We start from the raw sequence: 25,209 nt of genomic DNA, 5'->3' as shown, positions 1-25,209 counted from the left end.
ACTTGTTATTTCTGTTCTTTTTGGGAATAGCTATTCTAACAGGTATAAGCTGATATTTCGTTGTGGTTTTGATTTGCATTTCCCTGATGATTAGTGATGTTGAGCACCTTTTCATATACTTCTTGACCCTCTGTATGTCTTGTTTGGAAAAATGTCCATTCTGGTCCTTTGCCTATTTTAAATTGGTGCATTTTTTTTGACATTGAGTTGTATGAGTTCTTTATATATTTTGTATATTAATCATTATCACATATATGATTTGCAAATATTTCCTCCCTTTTGCTGTCACTTTTTAAAGTCTTTATGTTGCTATTTTAAATTATTGAATCGTCAAGTGACCATTTCACTTGAAATTTTCACTATCTCAGCAAACACTTATTAAGTACAGGGTGTATGATATTTCCATATGTTTTTTTTTTCCCCCCAGGCAACCTTGACAACCTGCTGGGGTAGGTATCCTGTTCCTCATTTCACAGATGAAAGGAAACCGCTTTTTGCTCAAGTTCTAACAGCAAGTCAGCGGCACCCTGCAGCGTCCATTGGAATGGGCCTGAACCAGATACCAGGAACCTGGCTTCTAATCCCAGCCCCTACTACCATCCGCTGTGTGGCCTTGGGCCCCTCAGTCCCTGCCTTCCTAACAGGCACAGACATTTCTTACTGTGAGATTGTAAGTGGAGACTATTATTTTGTGTCTCTCCCCCAGTGTCTAGAATCAGTAGGTGCTCAGTGAATATTTGAAGACTTGACTGTGGTCGAAGAAAAGTTACACCTTAAGTTTCTGACTAGTTGGGGAGCAAACGTCTGCCCGTAAGGGTAAGGCAAAAACTGGGCTCAGAGGATGTGGGGGAGGGGCAGATGGGGGTGGGGTGCGAAATAGGGAAGGTTTCCTGGAGATGGGGAATTTGGAAAGGCAGACTTGGAGGAAAAAAACACCCGCTGATGGCGGGGAGGGGTAGGTGGAGGACATTCCGATCTGGGGAAGGGTGAGGACAAAGCGGTGCTGGAGAGGAGAGTGAGGCCTGAGTTGGGGAGAAAGAGGTGCTGGCCAGGGGCGAAAGGAGGGCGCGGGCGGGCCAGCCCGAGTAGGGGCGGTGGCAGGGTGCCTGGGGAAACGTGTCCTAGGGCAGGTGGCGGTGCGAGGGGAAGAGGCAGCCAAGGGAGGGCCGGGCGATCGGCAGGAGCGGGTGCGGCAGCCTGCCGGGGAAGGGGCGTCGAGGCGCCGGACGGCCCTTGCCGGGGCCGCGAGGAGGGCGGCCGGTCGGGCCGAGCTCGCCCCCGCCCGGCCCCCTGCCCCTCCTCCCCGGGGGCGGGCGGCGGGGGGGCGTGGCCCGCCTGGCCGGGCCTCCGGGTGGCGCCGCGGACCCTGCACTCGGCCGGGCTCTGCTGGCTGCGGCGGGAGGTGGACCCGGAGTCGGCGGCGGCGGCGGCGGCGGCGGCGGTAAGTGAGCTGGACGCTGGAGCCGGACTGGGAGTGTGCGCGGACCCGGACCCGGGGGACCGAGGTGTTCCGAGGGCAGCGGGACCTGGAGAGGGTCGGGCTTTACAAGGTGCGCCGCGCTCAGCCCGCGCGTCCTCCGAGCACCGCGCAGCGCCCGCCGCCAGGCGCGCGGGTCCCCCGGCTGGAAGGTGCGCTTCTAGCGCCCGCCCGCGAGAAACGTGCGGAACATATGGTGGGGATTCCGGGGACACCCGCAGCGACTTGGGAGGAGGGTCTCGGGACCTCCCTTCCGTGAAGAGGGATTGGCAGCCTTCGCGCCTCTACCTCGACCCTCGGGCCTGAGTGACAGCTAGGAGGGAGCCACGGTTCCCTTGGAACCCAAATCAGTCCCTGACCTTTTTTAAAGTCCTTTTTTACTTAATTTCCCGGCGTGCTTATCCAGACCATTCCTTAAAAAGGAAGGGCTTGTGAGCGCCCCTCTCTCCCTGGCCCTCTCGGTCCTGGCAGGTCGACCCTGAACGCCCCCGCCTCACTTATAGCACATATCCCAGCTTTCCAAGGGACTTTTCCAAGTTGCATCACTGTTTGGCCTGTGGACAGGTGCTTGGCTGTCATGTGGGAGTTAGTTACACAGGATTTTTTAAGAACTGTATATATTTACTATGTGTTACTTCCTCACCTCAAGGGAGACGCACCTTTCCAACGCTGCTCAAACACGTTGCGACTTCTTTCGGGTTATTGGTTCTCAAACTCGGCTGCACATCTAGTGAGTTTTCAGGTACTGATGCCTAGGTCCCCCAAGAGATCCTGATTCAGGTGGGCTGGGTTGCAGCCTGGGTCATGGAATTTACTGTAAAATGCTAGGCGATTGTAATGCGCTGCTACATTTGAGCTCTGCTTTGGGACTCGCTCCCACAGGCACTTTTGAAACTACTAGAGATTAGTCCTAGTACAGAACTCATCTCAGGCACTCTCCCCGCCTTCCCCTCCACCCCCAGCCCTTCTTATTTTTCCTTCAGTCTTGCTCACTGAAAACACAACCCTGATCAGGCACCCTTGGCTCTGTAATCCACCTGAATAGCCTGATGGTTGGTGCTTTCCAACCTTAGATTGCAGATGGTGCTTTTTTCTGAAGTTCCTTTTGTTTCCACCTCTCTGTTTACAGTAAATATTGCCTGGGCACTTTCTGCCAAGGAGGAGGGAGTGTAGGAATTGAAGCCATGAAGTCCTTGCAAGGGTCAAGGTTATCACACAACGGTGTCTTATTCAGAGAAAACCAAATAATAGTTTGACTAGTCTTATTTGGAAAAGATTTCAGATTAAGAGGAGGAAAAATACTTCAGGAATCCATCGGCTTTTGGAGACCCTCTGCCACAGATAATGATTTTGGATAAATGTGGGGAATTTTCCTTTAAGAAGGCACGCTAACAAGATCTGTAAGGTTGATGTTGTGTTAATGCGTGTGCATTTGTGGTTAAGCTTTTTTCCCAAGGTGTGTTAAGCCCAGCAGATGTAACCCAGTGTACATTTCTTATTGGTACAATAGTATTTGAGTTCGGGAATTAGTGCCTTACAGTAGTATGGCACGTCTGAAGTGAGACTTTAGCCACTTGTCAAAGGACCTTAAAAAATGATAGAGAAATAAGACTAAGAAAAAATTAGACATGTATGTATATATATAATATACTGAACTTGATCATATATATTTTATTAAGAAAGTGTATTTTCAATGTCAGTGTTACTGTGACACTCTCCTGGGATCTTTGTTAACTTACTGTTGTACCCAAGTATGGTGTTTGGATTAGGTTCCCACCTGGATGTTGCTACCTGGCCACAAACCAGTGGATTTCATTTTTTCTTGGGTGCTGGCCCTCTATATTGCATTTTTCTGAGTAAGTGGGGTGACATGCTTTCAACAGAATGCCCTCCAGAGGGGGAGAAACACTTGTGTTCATTTCTAGCTCCTAACATGAGTCAAAAGAAAGTTCATTTTGAAAAATAAAAAATTATGTGGTTTTGGCCCATTTGTTTTTATTCTCTCTTTCCCGCCTTCTACTGCCATGCCCTGCTTCTGTGGCTGTATCCAATTGCTGGAATGGGGCCACTGTAGGAACCTTCTTAATTGTCTTGGCTTGAGAATGGAGGTTATATGGAGTGCATGGTCTCACAGGGTGGCCCCTGACCCGAATCCTCAACCTTTGGGGAACAAGACCATATGGAAAGTGTTTTTCTACTGTTGGATTTTTTTTTTTTTTGAACCAGGCCAACAAAATGAAGCCATGTTATTGAATAGCGTATTAACTTGCTAATCTTGTCTACATTTGGGAGTAAAATGTTTATTTGAGGATGCTCTTGAACTCCTGGTGTCTGAAAAGTTGCACCAAACAGCAATAGTTACACTGTGAATATAATAGTACATTTTGGAAAGGAAGTGAGAAAGAAAAAGTGTATGTAAATATGGACCTAAAAAGATTTATTGGAACATTTCTCACTTCAGAGTAGCAACTCTAATATTCTAAAGAGATTAGAAGAACATAAGTAAAGAAAAATAAGAAGAAAGAGTTAGTGAGGGGTTTCTTCATTTAGAGAAAGAGTATGCAGCACTCAGAAGAGTGATCTTTGATTCCCGTTAAGAAAAGACTGTCCTATTGGCTTCCCATTTTTTTTTGGTTTCTTTGTGTGTTTTTTTTTAATTTTTTTTTTATTTTTAAGTAGGGACAGTTAATTTGTTGTACCAAGAGGGTAGGGGTGGTTCAAGAAATGTAATGGCCTCACTAACTCCCCTAAAACCCATTTATTGAGGAGATGCTACTGACCTTTTTAAAACACAACTGATTTTGTGCTTTTCCTTTTTTTCCCTATTCTGACCCTGGCACTAAAGGGCATTGAAATGGCTGAGAGGTTGGCATCACAGGAGAAAAACAAAGTTCAAGGGAATTGAAAATTGAGTAATTTTCCCTGAATGATCAAGTGTTTACTTTATTCTGTCATGTGACATTGCTGTTATCAAGAAACAAGTTGTGACATGAAAACTCTGAAAATTGAAAATGGAAAAAAAAAGAAAGGGATTTGATGGAATAGCACCAAGATTGACTGGCTTTCATGTAGGGTGAGCTTGTTGGCATCCTTAGTCAAAGGCCCAGCCAACCCCACCTTTACCTTTTTCCTTCATGCACTGCCCTCTGTCCCCCAGACCGCTATCCCTGTGCGCGAGTGCTTCATTTTAAATTCACACCAAGTTTTTGTTGTTTCATTTCATTTCTTTCTTTCTTTTTAAAATATGTTTATTGCCTTGGCTGATGTGACTCAGTGGAGTGAGCGCCAGCCTGTCAGGGCACATGCCTGGGTTGTGGGCCAGGTCCCCAGTTGGAGGCAAACGGAGACCCGTACAATTGCTATTTATCTATTGTACAATTGCTGTTTCCCTCCCTTTCTTTCCCCCTCCCTTCCCCTCTCTCTAAAAAAAATTAAATAAAAAATAAAATAAAATCTTTAATACATGTTCATTGATTTTAGAGAGACGGAGGGAGGGAGAGAGAGAGAGAAACATCAGTTGGTTGCCTCCCATCACTCCCCGACCGGGACTGGGGACCTAACCCGTAACCTAGGTATGTGCTCTGATGGGAAATCAGACCCCCAGCCTTTAGATGCATGGGCCAATGTTCCAACCACCTGAGCCAATCTGTCCTGAACTGTTGTTTGATTTCTTGATTTACTCCTGTAGGAAATTTTTACAAAGTACCTCCTCTTGGCAAAACTCTCAATTCCTCCAGGACTTCTTGGTAAACAGGGGACAGTCCCTGACTTCCTGAGCTTGCAGTCGGGTGGGTGACAGTAAGTTGGGAACCCTTAGAATCAAGATGAGCACAGAGAACTGTGGGAGCAATCAGGCACTACCTGGCTAGCCTCACCCGGATAGACATCTGCTCAGTTCATTGGCACAAGAAGAGCTTCGTTCTGCTTTAAATCAGAATTGGTTTTATTCAGTCCTTACATAAAGTTTTAAATGACTGATTTCAGATACTTTTCTGACAGAGGAGAGGTGCAAGCACTGATCATGCAGAGAAGTAAGGAGTGAGGAAAGAGGAGGCCACACTCAGGCAGATGCATTTTGCTCAAGGGGTATGTACTTAGCCAGTTGTTCAGGGATGTAATACCTGGGGCTAGGGAACTGGTGGGGAATGGAGCTAGAGCTATTTTTGGCAAATCGTAACTGGCAAGGAAACTTATTAGCCATGGCTACATCTGCCACAGAGCTGGGAGGAGAGGACAGAGCACCAAGTTAAAGCAGCAGCTGTGGAATACTTTTGGAGCAGGTAGTTCAGTTCATGTCTGTGAGTCCATTGAGTGTGGGTCGCTAGTTCTCTGTCCTGCTGTAGCCACTGCACCCAGCTTTCCCCTTGGGAAGGTGATTTCCAAATAACCAATTCACAGGGCTCATAACCCCAGGGTTAGAAGAGTGTTACCTTTTGTTTATTGACTGCCTTCTAAGTGCCAGGTAGTGTGCCCAGTACCTGTCTTCCATTCTCTGAATCCCTGCATTCCCGAGAGGCGGGTGGCAGTGGTCTCACTTGACAGAGGAGGAAACTGAGGCCCAGAGAGGAGCTGGATCTTGTGGCGGCTCACAGCGCTCAGAAGTGGTGGCAGAGTTGAGGGTTAGAGTGCTTGGATCTGTCTGAATAAAAAGCTAAGTTCTTTCCCCTGCTCCTTGTTCCTTTTAAGCTGAGTGGATTAAGAAATTGAATGTTCAGTGCCTTGTTTTTCTAACATTACAGTCTCCTTAGGTCTGGGTTGACATTGTTTTCCTCTGCTAGAGGGTGTGTAATGTTAGACTGAAGGTCACTGTGGGCTTGTCACTCCAAGGGAAATTTTATGAAATCCTACTTTTCTGTTTCTTTTGTTTTTTGTTTTTTGAATAGAGAGGGTAGATTGGGCTGTTCAGATGTTCAGAAAGACTCTGAGTGGATCCCAAATCCTAGGTTAGAGAGACATTATCTCCATATTTCTTCAAACTCTGCCAGCGTCTCAATTTCTGTCGGTAATTGGTTGTTGGGTGAGTGATTAAAAACAAAATTCAGTGTTGAACATTGTGGAGAAAAACCCAGCTGTGCATGTTCAGTTCCTATTTATGTGGTACTTGAGACAAAAACAACACTTTGCTGAACAGTAATTACCTCAAGCTCTTAAAATTACAGGTAGGAAGGGCTTAGAGGCTGAATGGAGCTATAATTAGTAAAGATGAGTTTAAGACAGGGTTACTGAGTGTGTGTTCATTACTATGATGGGCCGCAATCTGCTGCAAGGATCAGCTCCAGGGAACATCTACATGGGACTCAGTGGAAGGTTGTCATGGAGTTAGAGTGTTCGGGATGAGAGCCCTGGGCCTTCAGTCTTGAATGTGGATTATTGCTACCAATCTCTTTGTTTATAGGGTGGGGTTTATTCCCAGCCACCCAGCCGCAGGGATCTCTGCTTGTCTTATGTAGAGTACATAATGGTTCAGGCTGTCACTTTGTGGTTTTTATTTTAGGTCTATAAATGTCCTTTATTATTAATAATCTTTTGCTGTTGCTTCTCTCTTTGCTAGAGGCATGAGGCAAGATGACCAAGATTTTCTAGTTTTGACTTCAGTAATTTTCTTGGTTTTTACGTCTGGCTTCCCCTGGCTTTCTATCCTTGTATTTTACAGCATTTGTAGCAGGCACTCTCTTTTTCCTTGAAAATTGATAGCCCCTTCAGGGAAGGGGGCGTACTGCGACCACGCCTCCTCCCAGGGGTCCTGTGATCCTGTGACACCGTGGTATTAGTCCCATTTTCCAGGTGAGGATCCTGGTGATGTTCAGAGTCCAAACGAAGTAGGAGTATGGGAATTCCAGCTCAGAGTTTCAGACTCTAAATAGGTGCTCTCTTTTGATTTTATAACAAAGGAAAAAGAAATGACCCATTTTCAAAGTCAAGAAGAGATTCTAGTTTATGGTATGAAATAATCTATACCATTGAGCTTCATGGTAGCTGTACTGATAGTTTTCTGAAAAAATATTCGATTCTTTCCCATTTTTGCCCATGTAATCTTTATCCTCCTTATTAAAAACAGTGACTCGCTCGGCATTACACAGCAGCTGAAAAGTTGATTAGCTTCTCTCCTTGCCCTAATCAAATATCAAAACCCTGGAAAGTTTACTGAGACTGGCGATTACAGTGAAAGCTTTAGGAGTTGGAGAGGAACTGATAGAGAAAGAATGAAAGGAGAGATAACAGAGAGAAGAGTTTGCAAAGGGACTGCAGGGTGGAGTTTACCAAACTTAAGATTTCTTTTACTTGTGTGTTTCGGGTTTGGGGCTTGAGCACCTTTGTTCTAGTTGTAGCCAGATCAGCTTAGTTCGGTCTGTACTGCCCTGAGTTGCCTGTAAGCTTTTTTTTATTTATTTCTTTTGGTGGGTGTAGGGGGATGGGTGGGTGGGATGGGGTGTAGGGCAGGAGAGAGGAAGTAGAAGCGCGCGCGTGCGTGCGTGCGTGCGTGCGTGCGTGTGTGTGTGTGTGTGTGTGTGTGTGTTGGCTGAGGGGGGTGGGATTAGAGCTACTGCTTACCTGCTTCTTCATGTCTGGTCTGCTGGTGGCATGACCCCCAGGCACAACAGGTCTGGGTACCTGCAATGAGTCCGGCTTTCTGGATGTGAGGCAGCTGGGGTGGGGCGCGTGTAACAAAAGAGAGGGTCACAAATCCTCTAGGGCACTTACCTCCAGCCCTGTCTGAGAGCCTTTAACCCAGCAACTCTATTGGATAGGTATCAATACTATCATGAACCCATTTTACAGGGGCGGGAAACAAGGCCGTGAGAAATCGTGTGACTTGTCAAGGTTGTACAGCTACCAAGAGGTAGGATCCAGGGGTCACACTTGTCTGGCTCAGAGCTGTGCTGTATTTTTTTATAGGTTATTATTTTTTAATTTTTACTTACTGATTTTAGAGAGAGAGAAGAAAGGAAAGGGAGGGAGACATCAATTTGTTGTTTATTTATGTATTCATTGGTTGCCTCTTATATGTTCCCTGACCAGGGATTAAACCCACAACCTTGGGGTATCAGGATGATGCTCTAACCAACCGAGCTACCTGGTCAGGGCTAGGTCACATTATTAATGACTTAGAAGGCCCCTCGAAACAGAGCTCTGCTGCTGCATTGGCTCTTCATTAATTCTCTCAATTCACCTACTCATTCACTTCTTCCACAGATTATTGACTGCTTGTCTGTACCTTTGTCTCAGCAGTTAGAACACCATCAGATCTGTAAACCTAGAAAGAGGACAGATCTCTCCTCTGGTTTTGTATCCCTGTGTCTGGAAAAAAATAGGTGCTCAACAAAGTTTTGTGGGAGGAAGGATGGACGTCAAACAGCCCTTTGAAACTTGACATCCTTGTATTTCCTCAGTCTCTCTCTAGCAGCCACAGTTATTTCTAAACAGAAACACAGGCGAGTGCTAAGAAGGGGGAGAATGTAGGGGGAATGTTTCGCAAAAACAATCAGAGAATTCTTGATAAAAACATGTTTTCAAAAGCATATTTCAAGTTCTCATGGCCAGGATGTGTTTGTGCTTATGGTGTTTCTAATTTGAAGGGCACGCCGACCCCCAGCCTGCAGGTTACTGAAGTAAAGGAGTCCTTTCAGACCTCCAGGCACTGGCGGACTCCTCTTGCCAGCAGAACCCGCAGAGCCAGCAGAGCCAGCAGAGCATGTTTTCTTTGGAGTTAAGGACCAAACATCGGAGGGTTCAAGCCCACCTGCCCTCCATTTTTCTAGGGCCAGGTGCGGTTTAACATTGAAATACACAAGCTGGTAGGAACTGGTAGTTCCTTCTCGTGTTCTCATTCCTTCTTCACACGGTGAGGTGAGGGCATTGGGATCTTACCTACTTGGACTGGAAGCCACATTTGCCCATGACTAGTGTGTGGTGATTTGGGCACATTTCTTCCATTTCGGGTTTGCTTCCTCATCTGTAAAATGGGGATATAGTGCTTACCTCGTAGAGTTGTTGGGGCTGCATCTCTGACATAGTATAGAGGCTCACTGGGGACACTTGTCAATATCTGGGGACATTCTTGGTTGTCATGACTGAGGGTGGTGGTGGCTGCTGGCATCGAGTTGGTAGAGGCCGGGAAAACTGCTCACAGTGCCCAGCACAGCCCCACAGCGAATAACCGAGCTCCGGGTGTCAGTGGTGCCAACACTGAGAACCCGGGGTGGTTGTTTGTAAAATCGTTCATCTAACAGAGCTGTTGGCCAGGGATAAACAGCGCTCCTTTCTTAAGGAGGATGGTGAAGTGGAAACTTAACTCCTCCCCTCCCCAAAGTTAAAACAATTTTTAAAGATACAGAAGAAGGGGGTTGGGAGAGAGAGATCTATTGTTTCACTTATTTATGCATACATTAGTTAGTTCTTGTGTGTACCTTGATGTGGGATTGAACCCACAACCTTGGTGTATTAGGACGATACTCTAACCAACTAAGCCCCGGGCCAGAGCTGGAATTTAACTTTTTATTGATGCTTCTGGGTTACTTACTCCACAGGCCCCCCTGATGTGGGGGAAAGAGCTACTTGCCTCTCCACAGAGTGCTTCTTCACTTCATTTGTAATTGCTTGCATCTATTTACATATAAATAATACCTATAATTTACATATAAATAACTTATATGCTAAAGAAATCTCCTAACATCTCAGGATAGTTAAACCTGGCTCTGAAGGCAGACATCAGAATGGCGCCCTGGAGGGGAAGTCAGGCTCCTGCAGCCGCCTGTGGCTTCTTACAGACTGTGCGAAGCTTGCTTTTCTTCTGGGTAAAAGGACAGGTAATCACATTGTCCCCTAATCTTATCTTCTTGTTCCCAGGACTAAACACAATAAAGCTGCATATGTGAAATGAACTCTGTACACGTGAGGATAGCGCTGTACACGTGTGAAAGTGTAGTGTGATTCCTAAGCTGTGCCTTTTCAATGTGTTTTTTAGAGAAGCCTGTTTACAAGTGGCCATGCACTAAATGCCACTAAAAAAGGATTAGCGATCCACAGCCAAAGGACTTGTGTTATGGGCAAAGCGGTGAGCTAGGCCGGGAAAGCACGCCTGCAGCGAGTGTGGGGTGTGGAGGCAGGGCGGGGGCGAGCTGCCTGGTCTCTCTACCTCCCGTTCATCCTCTGGCTTTTCCCTTTTTTGTGTGTGACCCTGGGCAAGCTCCTTGACTCCCTTGCACCTTGATTTCCTCTGCTGTAGCATGAGGTTAATGGTAACAATTCCACCTACCTGAGGACAGGTGTGGGGGGAGTGACGGTGTCCTTAACGAAGTGCACGGTGCTCCTGGGAAGCTTAGCTTAATCAAGGGCGCTATTAGTAAAGTAATATTATTTATCACTTTGGTCTATAGCATGGATTTTTTTTACTCAGGTGAGGAAGGGATTGCTTGTTCCTGGGTAAAGGATTTTAGCTGATAAAGGATTTTTCTGGAGTTCCTGGTATCATTTTTTAAAAATTGTGGTTGAAATATACACGACATAACGTCAACCAGTTTAACCAATGTAAGGTGTACAGTCCAGTGGTATGGAAATACGTCCACAGCATTGTGCAACCAGCACCACTACCTCATTCCAGAACTTCTTCATCACCCCGAGGAAATGCTGTACCCCTTACGCTGTCACTTTGCATTCTTCCTTCTCCCCAGACCTTGGCAGCCACCAGTGTAGTTTCTGTCTCTGTAGAATTGACTGCTCTGGATGTTTTATGTAAAATGGACGCATACAATATGTGGCCTTTTGTGTCTGGCTTCTTTCACTTAGTATAATGTTTTCCAGATTCATCTCTGTGCTGCAGCAAGTATCAGCGCCACTCATTTTTACCTGCTGTCTTTGTAGAGCAACCCAAGCCTCAGTTTCATCGGGTCTGTTCTCCCCATGTTATGTCTTGTTGTCAAGTTTTAAAATGTCTTCATTTATTTTGGTTCTTTTTGTCCAGCCTTCTTGTTTCCACTTTTGCCATCCAGTGATTCTAATGATCCTTGAAATGAATATTGGAATGAAGCTCTCACGCGGGGTCCTGGTGCTGCTGGGAGCAGGTCTTATTAGGTGTTTTGTTTCTGCTGAAAAATTAGCAGCAGGATCACAGGCAGGGGCCTTGGGTTGTGCTTCCTTTCCCCAGGACGGCCTGGCAGGTTTTAAAAACAAGTGTCTGGAAAACACCCACCAGGCCCCTTTTATTTCTCGGTTTAAAAGCTTTCCACAGTGAGAAGTGGCCCTCAATTAAGTCGTTTAATAAAAACCTCCCTCTGTTTTAAAGCATTCTTGGGAAGTGTTTACATTTAACGCCACTGCGGGCTTCTAAATGAGGAGCTGTGGAGTGAGTGATCCTTAACCTGTGACTTTAATAAGATCCTTTGCTTTAGATTTCCAGGAGGAGGGCTGGGCCAGATTTGTAGCTTGTCATTGATCCAGACAATCTTGACTCTATCCTTCCCTCCACCCCCCTCCCTCAGCCACCACAGGTAGAAGATTCAGAGAGGCCTAAAGCCCTGTGGAGATGTAAAACTAGCTGCTTGGAGAGAGACTAGACTGAAAGAGGTGAGGTGCTCCCCTCAGCACGGCCCCCCTCCCCCATTCTGACTTTAGTAACAGAGTGGGGGCTTCTGTAGGAAGAGAGTAAAGCATTCAGTAGAGCAGCTTGCAGCTTCAGAGATTCTGGGTCCTTCTGGAAGGCGAGGCCTGAGCTTTCAGCCAGGATTTGGAAATTTCTTGTGCGAAGGAGGCCAAGGGGCCCTGCTAGGTGAGGAGGCTCTACTTTTGCTGTGATTTTGGAGAGGTGAGTAGGACCCACCGGGAGGAGACAGGATGTTGGCAGCTTAATAGAGTTTACTGAAGGAAACTTCAGGGTTTACGCGTAGGAAAGCTGTGTCTTGAAATAAAAGATGCTTCAGGATGGCCTGCCTTTGTGCTGCTTTCCTGGGGATCCTTATTGGCGTGGCCGAGGACGTGGCCGAGGACGGGGGAGTTGAGGGTGGGGAAAGAAGCCCAGAGTCACTGGCAAGGTCGGAATTTACAGAGAAGCTGCAGAGCCCGGCTTTGCAGGGTCCCAGTCCTGTCTCCTTGAAGGGGTAGCAGTTACCCAGGGCATGTCATCTCATGTTATGAGTCAGTATGTCTAAAGTACTTAGAACAATGTCTGCATAAGAAGGTGTATGTACATGTCTTATTATTCTGACACTTCACTTTTGTGAATTCCCAGCTAGAATCACTAGAAATCCTTCTTGTTTTCAGAGCTTATTCACATCCATACCCCTCAGGCTTGGGAAAGGGTGATATCACTGGACCCCTAAAAAAACATGACATGCAGTTGTAGAAACCATGCTTGATGAATTTATTAATGTTCTCTGAGGGGGAAAATAAATGTGGGACGAAGGGCAAACCAGTGGATATAATTAATTTAGACTTCCAAAAAACTTTTGCAAAGACTTCATGCCAAAGGTCATTAAATGCATGAGTCTCCCACAACATTCTGTGTGGAGGTGAGCGTAAGAAGGAATATGGTTGAAACCCATCTTCTGAATTGTCTTAATAATTCTTTCTGTCTTTTTAAAAAAGTAACGTCTAGTCCCTAATTGTCTTTTAAGCAAATAGTACATCTGTAGAAGGAAGTAGATTCTGCCATTAGTAAATAAAAGAATCAGACTGCTTACATGCAAAGAAGCTAAATTTCATCCCTTCTGTGATTTGACCAAGGACAATAAATAAATGAATGAATGAAATGAATGGAAACTTTGTCAACACAGACTCCTCTTCCCCAATAAGATTTAGGAAGCTTGGAGCTTTGCTAGAGTAAAAAGACACATGCAGGAGTTAGTTGCCTTTGTAATTTTCATTTTGCTCAGCTCCCTGTGGGCCTAGCATGGTGTCATATGTAGGAGTGCTCTACACATGTTTCAACAATGCGTGAATTCTGATCATTTTAAAATAAACATGAATATTTATTAGTGCATGTCTATTACGTGCCAGGCAAACTTAATTTATATTTGTTCTTAATATGTTTGTATTAGCTTTTGCTGCAAAATAATGCTGGGTAACAAACAATCCCAGATCTCATTGCCAAACAACCACAAACATTTATTTTTGCACTTGTTCATCTGTTGGTTGTGTATGGTTTGGTTGACTTGGGCTGGGCTAGGCTCGACTACATGTTTTTGTTTGTCTTCACGTCTGTTCCTGACGAACTTATTCTGGGGCCCAGGCTGAAGGGGCAGTAGTTACCGAGGGCATGCTCATCTTGTGGCAGGTCACAGGAGTGTAAGAGGACAAAGCCTCTTGAAGCTTTGGCTTATAACTGCTATGCTCTCCCTTCTGCTGATATTCCATTGTCCAACAGAAATCACGTGGTTAACCTCCGTATCGAAGAGGCGGGGAAGCATACTTGGGCCATTCTAGTGGGAGGTATTGTAAAGTGACATGGCAAAGAAGGTGGACATACAACCCCACTATAGTGGGGTGAGGCCCCGGCAACAGCGCTTCAGTCTACCACAGTGACAGAGAATGAATGAGAGAAAAGAGGGAAATGTGGCCAGACCAGCCTTTGGAGAGCTTGTTATACCTAGGCCACCTGGGTGAAGAATCATACACATTTTGCCCAGGGACCAGGCTGGACCTGGGTAGGACTGTGAATTGGCCCGGCACGCTCTGGCTCCTGGCTGGCTGAGCGTCCCTTCGTGTTCATTCGCTGCGATGGTGGTCCTGGGGGTTCTTTTCATCAGTGGGAGGAGCAGAGTGGTGGGCTGGGTTTTCTTCTGGTTAGCAGTTGTGACCTGACATGCTGCCTGGTGTGGTGGCAGGACAGTGATAGGTAGAGAAAGAAAAAGGACAAAGAGGACCAAAGTACCCAGGGGACCTTGGCTTACCCTTCGCATGGCCACCTCTTAGCATAGGTCTTTGGGAAGTCAGCCTGAATCCCACTTTTACTAATCAGTGACAGTTTATCATCAGGACCATCATGCGTCCTGTCCCTGTCTTTATAAGGACCCCGAGTCTTAGTTTTCAGAGCTCTCCTATTATATCTGAAGAAGTCGGCCTTGTGAAGTTAGGTGATTTCCCTTCAGCCACCTGTCTCAGATCCAAACTAGGTCATCCAGTTCCCAGTCTAGAGCTTGTGTTTCCACACCTTTGTGTCCCAGCCCAGGCGGCGTCGTGACTGCCGGCATCACAGCCTATCCCGCCCTGCGATGACGGAGCCTCCTTTCCTGAAGGGGCCAGAGGAGCCTTGTGCCTCAGTGGGATGCCTCAGGAGGAGCAGAATGGAGCTTTTTGCGATGTGTCCTTCTGTTAGTGAAGAGCTGCTAGACTGAGAAAGAGAAGGCTCTGCCATTAAGTGAAAATGCACCGAGGACAGATGGCGATTAAAACCCTGTGAAGCCGGGGGTGTGGGGAGACGGACACTCTCACGCGTGCCGTGGGTGAGATTGTAAACAGTGTATATCCTACTGGAGGGCAGTTTGGCAGAGAGCATAGTTCACCTACAGGTAAACAAAACTCAATTAAAAGTAGTTTAAATAGCAAGGACATTTATTTATTTAAAAGACTTTATTTATTTACTTTTAGAGAGGGGAAGGGAAGGAGAAAGAGAGGGAGAGACTTCAATGTGTGGTTGCCTCTTGTGTGCCCCCTGCCGGGGTCCTAGCCTGCAGCCCAGCCGTGTGCCCTGACCGGGAATGAAACCTGCGACCCTTTGGTTCACAGGCCCACACTCAATCCACTGAGCCACACCAGCCAGGGCAGTAAGGACATTTATTATCTCTTGTAAACTAGAAGTCCAAAGTTAGGGCAGTTTGGGGGTTAATTAATGGAAGACCAGATGCATTTCCTCTTAGCCCTCAAGCTTGTCTCATGGTTCCAATGTGGTTGTAGCTTCTCCAACCCGTATCCTCAGCAGTGATGTCCAGAGGCAGGAAAAGAGGCAAGCAGAGAAACCCTTACCAGGAGCCCCCTGCAGAGCTTTCATGCCCTTTAGGCAAAAACAGGTCTGATACCCACACCTAAACCAAAGACTGGCATGAGGCAGTCGGGCTTCCGTAGCTTGGTTAGATCAATTTTGGGCCCTGACAGGGGCCCAGCCGTCCCTGAAGCACATGGGCCCTGGGAGGAGGGGACAGTCCTGGAGCTTTACCGGTCTGGGGGAAGCTATAGGTAGCCACTGGTGTTGGTCACATCATTATCTTTCAAAATTTAAGGATGTACCAAACTCAGTCCTTCCATAGTTAGGAAGTTCTGTTATGAATATACCTGTACAAGTGTGCTGGCTCACATACAGAGGTATTTATTGCAGCATTATAATAGCAAAATACTGGATATAACCTAAATATCTCCCAACAGGGAGTGGTTAAGTAAGTTAAATTACAATCATATTATGGAATTAGGCAAATTTGTAAGTTCTGATAAAGAAAAATGTACTATAAAGTGTTTTTCCTTTCTTTCTTTTTTTGAATAAACGCCTCTGTTACATGAGCTAAGACCAGGGGGTGGAGGATTTTGCTTGCCTTTCTGGGCCTCGGTTTTCCTCAGAGAGAGTCCCAGCTCCTCGCCCTCTAGCCCATAACCACCTGCATGGCCACGCCGACCTGGTCTTGGAGTGACGCACGCAAGAAGTTTGCCTGCTGGAGCTGCTTCTCTAGAACACTGCTGATTGTGGCAGTCTTTTTTCCCCTTTCATCATATATTTTTTTGAATTCTCTTTGATCTTTGTTTTGTTTAAAATCTCTTCCTCCTCAGGAGTCTGCTTGGCCCCCTTCTTGCGGCCCAGGGGCAGTGCCTGGTGGGACTCATCCCTCTGTCGGTGCAGTGCGCTGTCAGTGAGCACGACGCAGTTCTTTACTCAGGGCTCCATGTGGACCAGTTTGTTGCTGGGTGCATTGTAGGCAACATCAGTCAATAACCCTTGTTTTGTGTGTATAACACTCTGAGCCCCAGGAGAAGTTGCCCGTGTCCGGCCTTAAGGCTCGGTACTTCTTGCTGCTTTCCCACCCGTGGATTGTGTCTATGCAGCGCGGGCCAATCTTAGTGCTGGCAGCAGCGTGTCCCGCCTCATATTTTCGCTTTCTCTCGTTGCTGGTCTTGTGACGCTTGTGCCAGTTGTCCCATGAAATGCCCGTGGCTTGGTGCTGACTAGAAAGAGGTACTATTAAGTTGGTGGTTGTTTTTTTTTTTTTTTAAAGCCCAGTACATATCAATGTATACTCTGAGATCTCATTTTTGTTTAAAAATATCTTAATTCTTGATTGCAAATATACATTTCTGAAAGATGTCCCAAGGAATGTGATTATTTGAGCTGTTGGGATTGCTGGTTTAGTTGGGAGGGACATTTTATTTTTCACTTTGTGCCCTTCTTGACTGTTTGAATTTTATACAAATCATGGCATGGGTTACCGTTATAGTAAAAAGAAAACAATAGGTATTTTCTTAGTGTGTGCATGCGCTTCAGGGAGAGGAAGCCAGGCCCAATGTGTGCATTAACAGGAACATTTGGCTGTGTGATGTCTGCTTGAGGGTAAGGGTTGGAAGGAAAAAATTCCAAGAGTGAAATAAGGTCATTTTTTATCTCCCTTGGCACCAGGCACAGTGTCTTACACACAGTGGGGTCAAATGCACATTTGAGGAATAAATGGCTGTTTAGATCAAGATCCAAAACAACCTTAGGCGGTGTCAAAACCCAACCAAGCAGCTCAAGTCAGCAAGAAAGTAGATTCTGCTGGAAATTTATTTTGCAAATAAAATATGGCTGGTGTTTGCTACTTTTCCCTTGAGCTCCCAGAATCTAATTCAATGCTAAGAATCAATGTAGTATGCAACTTTTCTATTCATCATCCCTCTCATACTGAAGGCTACTGTCCCAAGTTCTGGATAATAAAACTGAACAAGGTTTTTACAACTAAGGGTAAGAGCAAAGACAGGAATACCATAATGTGTTAGCTGTGCTTGTATTTGTATTTGTGGCTTCAGTGGAGAGATATCTAGAAGTCCTAAAGTCTGTTGAGGATAGAATGAGCAATTACTTCTCTAAGCAAAATAAGGTTCTTTGATACCTGGACTAATCATAAAATTGCTTTTAATTATGTCTCTCTGATAATAGGGAAAAACCACAGTTAATAGTAGTGAGTAGGGATACTAGGGATTTTTTTAATCTGATTTTTGGCCAGTGTTGGTAGACAAGCATGAATGTGCCTATTGGTGAAATGAAAGAATTATATGTAGTAGTATTTTCAAGCATAATTCCCTTCTGCATAGAAAAGCAAAGGCAAATGAGTAGTAAAAGCCTTTTGATTAGAGAGGGTAGGAGGAAAGGGAAGTAGGGTGCTACCCTTATGTTGTGCTGATATTCTTCATAATTCCTTTGCTTGAGGGTTCTCTCTTTCTGAGTTTGATTCTTGTAAATCAAAGAATGTTGTAACTGACATTTCCACTGAGTTGCTTTTAACTTCCATACCCTTGGGTTTTAGCATTTAGCTCTTCTGTAATGGCTACCGGATGCCCACTCTGTTCAGACAATGATGATATCGTTGAGCTATGGTAAGATCATTTCCTTTGGAACAAAATGAAAAGCTTTTTGTGCTCACAATTGGAGGAAAATATAAAATTTTAGTAGGCCTCCTCTGCTACAGGTTGAAAAGAGTCCATGTTTGAACACTATCCGCTTTGCAGCTCAACTGTGCTGTGGAAAGCTTCCAGCAGGTTTTTGAAATATAAAAAGCAAATATATCTTTTCACTGTATGTTTTTAAAGTGAGTCCTTAGAAATATTTGAAAGAAGAGTAATGGAACATTGGTACGTTATTTTCTAGTGTGATTTAAATTATGAGAGAGAGAGAGAAAGAGAGAGGAAGAAGGAGACTCTTCACTTGACATACAACCTTCTCTGGCTTTTAGACAGTCTGTCCTATATTTGTAAAATATGAGATTAAATATTATAATTTTAGACAAATTCTGTATCTACATAAAAATATGATAAAAATTAATAATGACACTAATACTATGTAGTACTCAATAGTACTTGGTACTGTTTTAAGCACTTAATGTTTGTTAACTCATTTAGTCCTTATAACCCTATTATTATCCCAATTTACAGTTGAGGAAACTGAGGCACAGAGAGATTAGGTAACTTGCCTAGGGTGATAGAGCTAGTAAGTGGTGGGTCTACATCAAGTCCAGGCAGTCTCTCTTTCCTTAGTTGAAAGCAAATTAAAATTTAATTGAAGCAAAAATTTATGAGACATGAGTCATTCCTAAATCTACAGGTTAATCTTGTAAATTGGCGACTATTCTATCAGTGTGTACAGTGTGTCATTTAACTCAAATAATCTTATATAATCTGAATTCCTTGCTTCATGACCAACACGTTAAATTACACAGCAAGCATATACTTTAAAAATTATTTTAGATGTCAATCTGAAATACATTAGAGGGCAGTAAATTTAGCTAGTCAACATGAAAAACTTTTAACAGAGAGTTGCTTGTCTCTTCTTCTTCCTTAGGGAAGAAAGATGAGCTCTTTCAGTTCCCAAATGACTCCTCAATTTAAAATGAATTATTCCACCCGAATAAACTATTCTTTCTCCTCTTTCAGAAAAAGCAGCTACTGCCGTCAGAAAGTAAAGTCGTTTTTCTCTTTAATAGTGTGCGATTAATCCTGATGCGTGACTCCTGCCAGCTTCCTTTCTTTGAAACCTCAGCAGCAACAAAACTAGTGATTCACCTTTGTCCTTGAAATAAATGCCATGGTTGGTGTCCTACACAGACTTCTTAATGCCTAGGTCACAAGCCTGCGCTTCTGGCTTCCAGTGATAGATAAGCACAGGAACTGGGAGAGATGGTATCAAAGTGATTAAGCTTGAAACTTAGAGCACTGCCTGGCACCTGGAAGATGTCTCCCCCCCACCCCACTGTTGTTACATGTTGTGCTTTTGCCTGGTGCTGGGCACTGTGTTAAACACTTGCATTGCCTAATTTCATTCTTATCACATTTCCATCAAGTGGGTGATGTTTTTGTTTTTATCCCCATTTACACATGTAGAAACGGAAGCTCAGAGAGATTAAGACATTTGCCCAAGGCCATCAGCTAGCTAGTAAGTAGTTAGAGCTGTTGTGTAAACCCAGTTTTTAAATTATTTATTTATTTATTTATTTATTTATTTATTTATGTTTTTATAGAAAGGTACAGAGATCATAAGTGTACAGAATCTTTCAGAAGTCTTTTTGTGCTTCCTCATGGTTATATAGCTCAACAAAGATAACCACCATCTTGTTTCTATCACCATAGGTGAATTTTGACTGTTCTTGAACTTCATTAGAAATAGAATCATATTCGTATAGTACATACGCTTTTGTGTCTGAAATTCATCCATGGATTTGCATGTAACAATAACTTGTTCTTTCTCACTGCTAAATATATTACCACATTTCTTGTTGTATATTTCATTGTATAAGTATACCTTGATAATTGATTAGCTACTGTTGATGGATTTTCGGATTGTTTGTAGTTCTTGGCTGTGGTACATTCTGATATATGCATGTAGACTCTTTGGGTATATATCTAGATGCAGAATTGCTGGGTCTTCATATATACGGAACAGTGGGCAATATTGTGAAACAGTTTTCCAAAGTGGTTGTACCAGTTTACACTCCCGCCTAGCAGTGTGTGAGTTTCAATGGTTCCAGTGTCAACATTTGATATTGTGTGTCACCTTCATTTAGTTACTTTAGTGAGTGTGTAGTGGAACTATGTTGTATCAAACTTGGTTTGACTCAATAGATGCTTATCGTAAAACATTTGGAAAGTACAGGGAAGTATAAAATGAAAATTAGAACATGTTTTCAGTTCTGTGATCAAGATATATCTTCTGCCACATAACATTTTGGTCAATGGTGGACCACATATACAATGGTGGTCTCATAAGATTATAGTGGAGCTGAAAAAATCCTATAGCCTAGTGACATTGTAGCCAAGATAAGGTTGTAGTGCAATGCATTACTCACATGTTTGTGGTGATGCTGGTGTAAAAAAATCTGCATGGCCAGTTGTATAAAAGTAGGGCATGCGCAATTACGTGTAGGACATAATATGTGATAATGATCATGTTACTGGTTTATATATTTACTATACTATGTTTGTTACCATTATTTAGAGTATACTCTTTCTACTTATAAAAATAAGTTTGGTGTAAACAGCATGCCATATTATGTCAGCAGCACCCTCATACACAGATCTCATGGTGACTGCATCTCTTGATTGTATCGTTTCTCTTGTGCTTGATTTAATCTCATGTTGTTTTGTATAGAGAGCTGTACAAGCTTGTAGCCTAGGAGCCATAGGCTGTACTGTGTAGCCTAGATGTGTATTAGATTGTACCATGTAGGTTTGTGTGCGTGCACACTATGATGTTCAGACAACGACGAAATCTCATACCGATGCGTTTTTTGGAATGTATCCCCATTGTGAAGTGGCACCTGACTGTACAGCTGGTAATTTTTGGGTGTATTTGCTTTCCACGCAGCATGTGTGCATGTATATGTATGCTATCTACAAACTGGAGTTGTTTCATCCAAGATGAAAGGGGATTTTTTTAAAGGAGAAATTTTGGGTGCCCATATAATGACATGGGAAAGCAATGAATGGAATGCCCAGGAATAGTTTTAGTGATATTATATGTGTGCATTGTGTTGAGGTTTTCCTACTACATTTGGAGGAAGAAGAAAAGGGGAAAGGAAGCCCACATTTGCTGTGCACCCACCATGCCGCAGGCACTGTGGAGCTTGGTGGTGGTACACACCTCCAGAGTCGACTTGAGCGCTGTGTTAAAGTGAAACCTACAGGGCAGCCATGTAATGTGCAGCATGTTGAAAAATAAGTCTGTTTCATACATAGTAACTGAGCATGTTGGAAAACTGGGCTCGTGTCATAGTGTAAAGTGAGTTTAATTAAACTGGTGGTTGTTTGCCCAGTTGCTAAGGTAACACATACCTCTATTGTTTTAACCCACTTGAGCACTAGCACACAGGGAATGACACTTTGAATAGAAAATACTTTATTGCGTGGTGCATTGGCTTCATGTTTTAAACAATTGTCCTGTTTCCTTCAAATGCCTTCAGTCCAACTGCTTGTTGTTCAACAGTGATTCTAATCTCAATATCCTAAGTATGTAGCCTATATTTGAACACTTTGTATTACTGGCTGAATCTTTATGTTTTCTCTTAAGAGCAGAGGGTATGGAATCTTTCTATCAAGGATTGTTGACTCAGAGTGAAGTTTTCTCTTGTGAGTATAAGTTAAATTTTTGTATGTGTGTGGGAATTACTTTTAAGAATAATGAATATTCAACCTAATGGCTTTTAAAAATAAAACCCAGAATTCATGAAACTTTATTCAGTAAATACAACTTAAGTAAAACAAGAGCTTAATTATATCACATGTTGAACAATTAGATATTTCATATTTGTTCATTTTTTTTCTGATTTCTGAAGTTTCTTTAAGTGGTAAGACTAAATACTTATCTTTTAAGTTGAAATATCATTAGGGACACATTTCCTAGACATTGAATAAAATTTGCCATTTTCATTCTTACTGGTCTTATTTGTCATGTGGAGATATCTTTAGAGGCTCTAGGTGCGTAAGTCTCCTCGTTCCTCCATGAAGTAGTTGTGGAAATTGCCGGGCTTCTGATTCCCACGGCTGCTTTTCATGGTTCTTCGTGTCAGCTTCTGTAACCGATGCCGTTTGCTTCCAGAGCTGCGCACACTTCTGTGTTACTGCTTCTGCTTCGCTTTGGGTTAGGAATTGTAATTGCCAACTATGGAGGTTGTGGGTTAAGAAGAGAAGGAAGAAGGAAGCTGATGCAGGGTTGTGTAATGGGCTGGTGCGGGGTTTGAGGCGGCCTGCTGCCTGAAAAGGAGACTGGGGGTTCCCAGCATCACCGCTTTACATGTTCAGTGGCCATTTCAGCTTCCACTTATTTTTTCTTTTCTATGATAATAATAACTGGTTTGTAATCAAAACTGAAGCCCTATAGAAATGTGTGACTTAAATCGAGAGCACCGTCTCTCCCAGTTCCTGTTCTCATCTATCACTCAAGGCCAGAAGCGCAGGCTGTCTTTCACCTGGACAAGGGCCAGTGACTTATGCTCTAGTAAATGAAAGGTATAAGTGTTTTGTGTAGGCTTATGGGAACGTTCCAGGGACTGACTTGTATGGACAACGCACTGCTTTGCTTTTCTTCCCTCTTCCTTCCTGCTGCTTGGAATACAGACACAGTAGCTGAAATCCAGCAGCTGTCTTGGATCATGAGGGAACCGTGAGGATGGAAGCTCTGCCCTCAGTAGGCAGAGCGCAGAGGAGGAGCCTGGGCCCTCAGTGGCTGTGGAGCTGTGACCCCAGCCCTGGACGGCTTACTTCTTTCTTGTGTACGCTCTTTATTTCGTGTATTCCAACATATGCAGCTGAACTTAACTGACAACCATTGCTCTGTTCACCACACCATCCTGAAGGTGACTTGAACATAGTAGGTGCTTGGTAAGTGTTTGACAAGTTCAATGCCCGGTGGCATCGAGGTGGGGAGTTTAAATCTCCAGCTGCTCTGACCTCTGTCCTTCCTGCCTTAGATTAAATTTCTCACAGGGACCTTTTGTTTTTCCTATCTCAACTGCCAGAAATGTATTTCCCAGTCTTTTGTGCAGGGCTTTAGGGCTACAGGCTCAAATATTTTGACCAGACAAGTGGGCAGTAGGCCTTTGAGATTCCATCTGCATGCATGCATCATTTCAAATAAAAATCTAAGGGCTGGGCACTTTTCTGAATCTTCTCAAGGAATTGGTGGTGGTGGTTCGTATGATGTCAGAAAAGGCCACTATGGAATCTCACTTTCATGTGGAGGCTATACTTTCCACAGCACCTGCCAGCAACTTGATGTCAGGGGAGTCTTTGGAAAGTGACTGTTAAGGAGCCTTGATTGCCAGCTATTGACAAGGGGTCTGCCTTCTCAGTGGCAACCTCGGAGGTGGTCTTGGCCAGAGCAGCCTGCCCCTGACTCATGCGGAGCCTTGGCGGCCAGGCTGACACGCCCCTCTGTGGGGCCCAGGGCTACATGCTGGTTTCCTGGAAGCATTTAGGCTAAGGTTCTGTCGCTAAGAAAATGATATTGTTTTTGCAGCTATGGACTAATAGGAGTGTGTTTACAACTCTTTTCTCCCTCCAGAGTAAAGCTCCTTTCAAAGAAATACGGTGTTAAAAAAGAGCCACCCGAAACAAAAAGCAAAGCCTGGGAGGTGAATGAACGCTTCACTGATGCCAAGGAGTTTATTTCAAAATAGGTTTCATTGGCTACAGGGATTTGGATGGCCCACCCCCTTGGGGCAGCGGCGGACACACACCCCTCTGTGGGAAGAAGTGAATTCCATGGCAAACCCCAGCGACTCAAGAGTGTTTGCTTCTCCTGGAAATAATTACAGAAGTACGCAATCCTTGAAAGGCAACATCTGGCTGGACATAGGCAAGCTGGCAAATACTCAATCTAAATAGATGGAGGTGACGTTGTGCCTTAGGAAAGAAGTAGCCTGAGAAAGTGACCAGTGAGTTTTAGCGCCCACGTCTAGAGAGAGACCTCTGTCCTGTCTGGGGCTTGACTTCTTCCCTGGAGCTGCGGGTTACCCTGGTCTTTGTACGAGACAGATGTACACCCCAGAGCCTGGTTACATGCCCCCTCCCCTTCTGAGGCTTCCATGGAGGAAACAGGACCTCCCACAGCACCGGTTGGCAGTTGGTGCCCAGAGCCAAGATGTGTTCGCTGTCTAGGGAGTGTCCTGGGCCAGTGCACTGTGGTCAGCCTTGACTTGTCATCTGGTTCCAGTGCAATTTGAGGTGTTGATTTAGACTGTTAGAAATGTGTCTGCCCCATCAATGCTTTCTCAAGGCGGCCATGTGCTTGTTCTTACTAACCAAGCCCAGAACCTGGGTACTCCACAGCATTTCCAGGAAAGTAGCTCTTCTCTCGCACCCCTACGTCCTGCTGAGTTTGGAGGGTCTCAGCTTTGGACCTCTTAAAACCCCAGGGCACATCCCTTCATTTCCTCTTCAACTTTGCATCTATCCACTGGTAACAAAGACAGAACAGCATCTTCATGGATTTATGGCTGCTGAGACTTTTTTTTTTCTTTTTTCATAGCATGTGAGACATTTTCAAGTCAAGAATGCAGTTCTAATAAATCCAGTGAACCTGTCATGAATTTTCTGAAACTCGGTTTCTATGAAAGGCTATGGTAATAACGTTTTGAAGGAACTTCCTGAAAATATGGGCCATTAGAGCAAGTTTTTGCAGAGGATGCATTTTCACATAAAAATGTTTTCTGTAGCAGTTTGGTTCACTTATTTTGCAGCCTCTGGCTGTGGTTTTGCATAGCCCTGCAGTAACATTTTTAAAGGCCTGAGTTTGACTCTTCTTTGGTCTCTGCCTTTTCAGCACTCCAGGGAAACCAAATTTCTTCATAAGTGAAGAGTCATAGAATAAATCCCTGGAGGAATGCAGGAGGGGCACCTGCTTTTGAATAAATAGTCATTACCATAACATGGATAAAGCCCTGCCAGTCACATTTGGAGGGGACTCTTGATGGTGCTTTCCTGACTGGATTTGAGAGGCTGGTTAAAAGAGCTGATGGTCCTTGGAGCTCTAAGTCCCCTGAAATTCCACTTCTGCCACTTGCGCACAGTGGCAGTCC

The 25,209-nt window shown here is 44.4% G+C and overlaps 1 protein-coding gene across 2 annotated transcripts in view; it reads left to right on the top strand.

The window, feature by feature from the left end:
* Positions 1 to 1,384: 1,384 nt before the first annotated feature.
* CGNL1 (cingulin like 1) overlaps positions 1,385 to 25,209 on the top strand; it is a 152,508-nt gene continuing 128,683 nt past the window's right edge. For both annotated transcript variants that reach the window (XM_054565369.1, XM_054565368.1), the window contains exon 1: positions 1,385 to 1,441. The gene's annotated coding sequence lies outside the window, so the exon portion shown is untranslated. The remainder of the gene's footprint in view (positions 1,442 to 25,209) is intronic.

This window comes from Pteronotus mesoamericanus, unplaced genomic scaffold, assembly GCF_021234165.1.
Source record: "Pteronotus mesoamericanus isolate MK-2021 breed Mesoamerican mustached bat unplaced genomic scaffold, CSHL_Meso_final contig_164, whole genome shotgun sequence".
Lineage (NCBI taxonomy): Eukaryota > Metazoa > Chordata > Mammalia > Chiroptera > Mormoopidae > Pteronotus > Pteronotus mesoamericanus.
This window is presented reverse-complemented; position numbering and strand designations above follow the sequence as displayed.